This window comes from Lactuca saligna, chromosome 6, assembly GCF_052625555.1.
Source record: "Lactuca saligna cultivar CGN05327 chromosome 6, ASM5262555v1, whole genome shotgun sequence".
In the NCBI taxonomy this organism is placed as follows: domain Eukaryota; kingdom Viridiplantae; phylum Streptophyta; class Magnoliopsida; order Asterales; family Asteraceae; genus Lactuca; species Lactuca saligna.
This window is the reverse complement of record NC_136422.1, coordinates 93950688-93956687: the sequence shown is the minus strand read 5'-3', so window position 1 is coordinate 93956687 and position 6000 is coordinate 93950688.

Genomic DNA, 6000 nt, shown 5'->3' with positions numbered 1-6000 from the left:
AAAATAGATCTATTCACTAATCTCACGCTCTCCCTCCATGAGACTCTGGTTACACTAAACGTTGAGGATTTTACCAGTACCTTGAAGGGTACAAATGAAGAGTTGTCTCACAATCCTGTATTAACTAGTTTACATGTAGTTTTGTATCTTATTCTTGTATTTAAAACCATTTGTATACTTGGTAGAGTATTAATAATTATACTTAAATAATTATTTAGTGTTATACTCTTGTTATCCGAATGAAGTAATGAATATCATAAACCTAAGTTGTCATAACTTATATGTTTACCCATGTATATAGTCTGAATTGGTAAAAACTGTGTAATGAATTCCTCAAACTATACCCATTCTAGTTTGTCTGAAATTTTATGTACTTGGTTCGTGAATTGTTCTAAAAACTATGCAATTATAATTTCAAGTTGAAAGTGTCCCTTATACTCAGCATGTTACAAAAAGGGATAAAATAACTAAGTATTTTATAAAAAATGTAGAAATCGTTTGACTATATCAATTGCATGAATTTTAAACTTGTTGAAATTCTTTTGTTTTAGTTCACAAAATCATTTGTGTTTGGCTTGTATTCCCCCTGAAAACGTTTAAAACCCATAAAAGCGTAGGGGTATGAACTCACTGTTTGGTGTGTGAAAGCATAGAATAAACGAAACTGGAAGTGAAGACCCTCGGATGGATGTATGCGGCACTTAACGGGATCCTAATAACAATTAAATACATATATGTATTTTATTAGTGAAACCATTATCTATAGTGTTGGAAAAACACTTGCTTTTGGTTTAGAAAATGTTACCGGAACTCGATTGAATTGAAAACGTGGGTTTTCAGCCAAGTTCACCACTTAGAAAGGGTTTGCGGCCATGAAGAGGATTACGGTCGTAAACTGTTCTTGTTCATAAACATCCCCTTGAAGGGTTTATGGTCGTGAACGGTGTTCTTGAAGGAAATATGAACTTTTGAAGGGTGTATAACCGTAAACCGTTTGTGGCCCTTGAAGGTCTGAAGATTTGAAGGGTGTACGGCCGCAAAATCAAGAACAACAACACTTGATCTTAATAAAAAAACTGATGATTTGATGCTCCAAAATGAGTTCCAAGGCGGATAGAATGATAAATGAAGAGAAATCTTGTGTTTCCTTGTGTTTTCGGGTGATGATTTTTAGAGAGAGTAAGTTTGTTCGCGGCCAGAAAAGTTTAAATGAGGGTGGGAGTCTCGTATATATAGGTTGGGGTATGGTTAGTGGTAGGGTCTAGTAGTGATCAGTTTACAGCCATGATCGGGTGCACGGCCGTGAACACCAGTCAGACTGGATTTTTACTGATTTTCAAAGGAAACTCGAGTTTCGTGTGATTTTGGTTCCGACTTATAAAAGAAAATTCAATTATATAACTTAAATGATTTTCCAAATCATAAGAATTAGATAGAATTAAATAATATTCAAATTTTATCAATGGAATCGGGCTAACATTAATGGAAAAAGATTCAGGTTGTCACATCATCCCCTCGATAGAGGGAATTTCATCTCGAAGTTCAAACACAAAATACAAATCATGGAATCGGAAAAAGATATGGGTATTTTTGTTTCATCTGGTCTTCGCGCTCCCAAGTGAATTCAGGTCCCCGCTTAGCATTCCAGCGGACCTTCATTATCGGTATGCGACTTTGTTTCGTTCGTTTGATTTCCCGATCCATGATTTCGACTGGGTCTTCCACGAAGTTAAGGTTCTCATTGATCTCGATCTCATCAAGAGGGATCACAAGGGTTTCATCATATAAACACTTTTTATGGTTCGAGACATGGAAGATGGGATGAATATTGTTAAGCTCTTAGGGTAAACGAAGTTTGAATGCTACAGGACCGATATTGGCGAGGATCTCGAATGGTTCTATGTATCTCGGATTCCACTTTCCACGCTTTCCAAAGCGTATCATGCCTTTACAGGGTGAGACCTTCAATAGAACCTGGTCACCAACTCGGAACTCCAAGGGTTTTCGTCTCTTATCAGCGTAGCTCTTTTGTCTATCTCTCGAAGCCTTTAGTCGTTCTCAAATTTGTACGATCTTTTCTGTGGTTTCATGGATGATTTGTAATCATGTGAGAGTGTTGTCGAGGACTTGCCCCTTGACTAGCTGCGTGTTGCCAACCTCAGCCCAGCACAGAGGGGATCTGCACTTACGGGCATAAAGGGCTTCAAATGCACAGCGTTGATACTTGTATGATAACTGTTGTTGTAGGAGAATTCGACCAAGGGAAAATGGGTGTCCCACAACTTACCAAAATCTATAACGCATGCTCTTAACATGTCTTCCAAGGTCTGAATGGTTCTCTCATCCTGCCCATCAGTTTGCATATGGTAAGTTGTGCTCATATCCAACTTAGTTCCAAGAGCCTTCTGCAGTGACTGCCAAAATCTCGAGGTGGATCTGCTATCCCGATCGGAGATAATAAACACAGGCACACCATATAGACGGACTATCTCTTGAATGTATATCCGAGTCAGTCTCTCTATCTTGAAGGTTTCTTTGATTGGCAAAGAGTGGGCGGATTTGATCATTCGGTCGATAATTACCCATATGGTATCATACCCACTCGGAGATTTGGGTAATTTAGTGATAAAATCCATTGTAATCCTTTCCCATTTCCAAGCAGGTATTCCTAACTGTTGAAGTAGATCTGAGGGCTTTTGATATTCCACTTTCACTTTGGCGCAAGTCAAACAATTGCCCACGAAAGTAGCGATATCTGCTTTCATGTTTGGCCACCAATAGAGCTTTTTGTGATCCAGATACATCTTATCCGAGCCTGGGTGAACGGACTATCGAGTCTTATGAGCTTCTCTCTTGACAACCTCTCTGTAACCACTAAACGTTGGGGTCCAGATCCGGTTCATGAAATAATAGACTCCATCTCCCTTGATCTCTTAGTTCTTTTCCATTCCCCTCAAGGCTTCATCCACCCTGTTCTTTGGTTTCAAGGCTTCATTTGATCGGATAAATGGGAATAAATAGTCATTGTCAGTGCCATCACTCTACGACCTGAATACTCTTTCCGGCTGAGGGCATCCGCTACCACATTGGCCTTGTCGGGATGGTAGCAGATTTCGCACTCATAATCACTGAGTGGTTCTACCCATCTTCGTTGCCTCATGTTAAACTCTTTCTGATCGAAGATATGTTGTAGGCTCTTATAGTCGGTGAAGATAGTGCACTTGGTTTTGTAGAGATAATGTCTCCATATCTTTAATGCAAAGACCACTGCTCCCAACTCCATATCGTGAGTTGTATATTTGATTTTGTGTGCTTTCAGCTGTCTTGAGGCATAAGCAATGACCTTTCCTCACTGCATGAGCACACAGCCTAGGCCCTGACTGGATGCATCGCAATAGACAACAAACTATTTCATCCCTTCTGGCAGAAATAGGAAAGGTGTGCTGCATAAAGCCTGCTTCAATGTTTGAAACATAGTGTCTTACCTTTCTCCCCAAGTAAAGGGTACACCTTTCTGAGTCATGGTGGTTAGAGGCTTAGCGATTCTGTAGAAATTCTAGATAAACCTGCGATAATAGCCAGCGAGGCCGAAGAATTGATGGATTTCTGTGGGTGTCTTTGGTGCCGACCAATTTTCTATCGCTTTGATCCTGGAAGGGTCCACATGTATGCCTTCCTCGCTAACCACGTGACCATGGAAAGTTACTTTTCTGATCCAGAATTCGCACTTTGAAAACTTTGCAAAAAGTTTCTCCGCCCTTAGTGTTTCTAGCACTAGCCTTAAGTGATGTTTTTGATCTTCCTCGCTTTGGGAATAACAAGTATATCATCAATGAACATTATCATGAACTTGTCTAGGAAAGGGCGGCACACTCGATTCATCAGATCCATGAATATTATCAGTGCATTGGTTAAACCAAAGGGCATTACCACAAACTCGTAATGACCATAGCGAGTTCAAAATGTTGTCTTGGGAATATAACTCTCATGAACTCGCAAATGGTGGTACCCTGATCTTAGGTCTATTTTTGAGAAGTAGCCGGCTCCCTGAAGTTGATCGAAGAGGTCGTCAATTTGGGGAAGAGGATAACGATTTTTGGTGGTGAGCTTTTTCAGTTCGCGATAATCAATACACATCCAAAAAGATTCATCCTTATTTTTCACAAATAAGACCGGGGATCCCCAGGGTAAGGAACTCGATCTGATGAATCCCTTGTTGAGTAGTTCATTGAGTTGGCTAGATAACTCTTGAATTTTTGTTGGCGCTAGACGGTATGGGGATGTAGCTACGGGGGTAGCTCCGGGGATTAAGTTGATTCGGAGCTCGACTTGGCGTTTGGGAGGGATTTTGGGAAGCTCTTCGGGAAAGACATCAGGAAAGTTACAGACTTTGAGGATGCTCTCGAGGTCTTTAACTTCCTGTTTCTCATTAACAGCATGGGCAAGGAATGCATGGCACTCCTTTTGCATATATTTCTAGGCTTTGATGCATGAAATGATACGGAGGTTTGAGCTGAGTTTATCACCATAAATAATGAGGGCTTCACCGGATGCCAGATTGAGGCGAATGGATTTTTCATAACAATGGATATCAACATGATTGGGGCTCAACCAATCCATGCCAATGATGACGTCAAAGCTTTTTATGGAAACCGACATAAGGTCGATTGGAAAGGAATGGTCGTTTAGGGTAAGGGTGCAGCCGATGAATATGTTGTTAGTGCTCTATTTCTTTCTGTTCGCCATCTCAACGGTGAACGTTTCAGTTAAGGGTTGGGCTTTATGCTTGAGTAGATGCTTAAATGCATGACTAAAAAAAACTTCTCTTCGTACCATAATCGAAAAGAATGCATGCATAAGAGGTGTCAAGGAGGAACGTACTGTTAACAACAGTGGGATCAAGAATTGCTTCCTCCTGGGCCATAGCTAGCACTCTTCCTGTGCTGCCAGCTGTTGTTGCCTTAGGAAAATTCCTCTTGAAGTGTCCTATCTCCCCATAGCCATAACAGGCTTGACCAACGCCCACTCCAGGAGCCTGATTGGTTGGTTGGGCTGGTGTCTTGCAAAATCGAGTTGTGTGCCCCTTCTTGCCACAGATGTTGCACAACATGTCACGTTGTGGCCCGTGATGATGAAATTTGCACTTGTTGCACCTTGGAAGAGTACCAACATATCTACTGGCAGGTGCTTGAGCTCCAAGAACTGCGGCAGGAGTGGTAGCAGCATGAACTGCACTACTTGTTGTTTCATGGAGGGCTCCTGCAAAGACTGGCCTTTTCACTTGTCTAAAACTTCTTCTTCCCACCACTCGCCTTTGGTGGTTCAGGAGCGTCTGCCACTTCATCGATATCAACCCAGTGATCTATCAGAGTCTGCACCAGGTACTTGGTGCTGTCGAATGTGAGAGGTTTAGCTGCCAAAACATTTCCTTGAGTTGGAGGCGTCAATCCCTAATACACCTCTTTATCTTCTTGCTTTCCGGGATGACCATCCCAGGACATAGAAGAGCCAGATCGCATAATCTGTATAGATAGCAATGTCAAAACCCTTCATCTTCATATTCCAAAGCTCGTGTTCTAACTTCTGCATCTCGCCCCTTGGGCAGTACTCAGCAAGCATGAGTTCCTTTAAACTCTCCCAACCTTTGGTATATGCAACTGGCAGAGTTAGGTATTTGACCCGGCTGTTCCACCAAGTCAATGCTTTATCGGTGAAGGTGCATGCGAAAAACTTCACATTGCTGGCCTCAGAACAAGCACAAATCTCAAAAATTGATTCGATCTTCTCGAACCACCGGGTTAAGGCAATGACTCCTCCATTACCGTCAAAGGGGTTGGGCTTCGCATTCATGAAATCCTTGTAGGAACACTCCTTCTGGTTTCCCTTGCTACCATCAAGAGTAAGGGGATGGGTACCACTTCCCGACTCGCTAGAGTCGCCATAATTAATCTGCGACATCACGGCAGCCACATCGGCTGTATTTGTTGCTTGAAACATGGC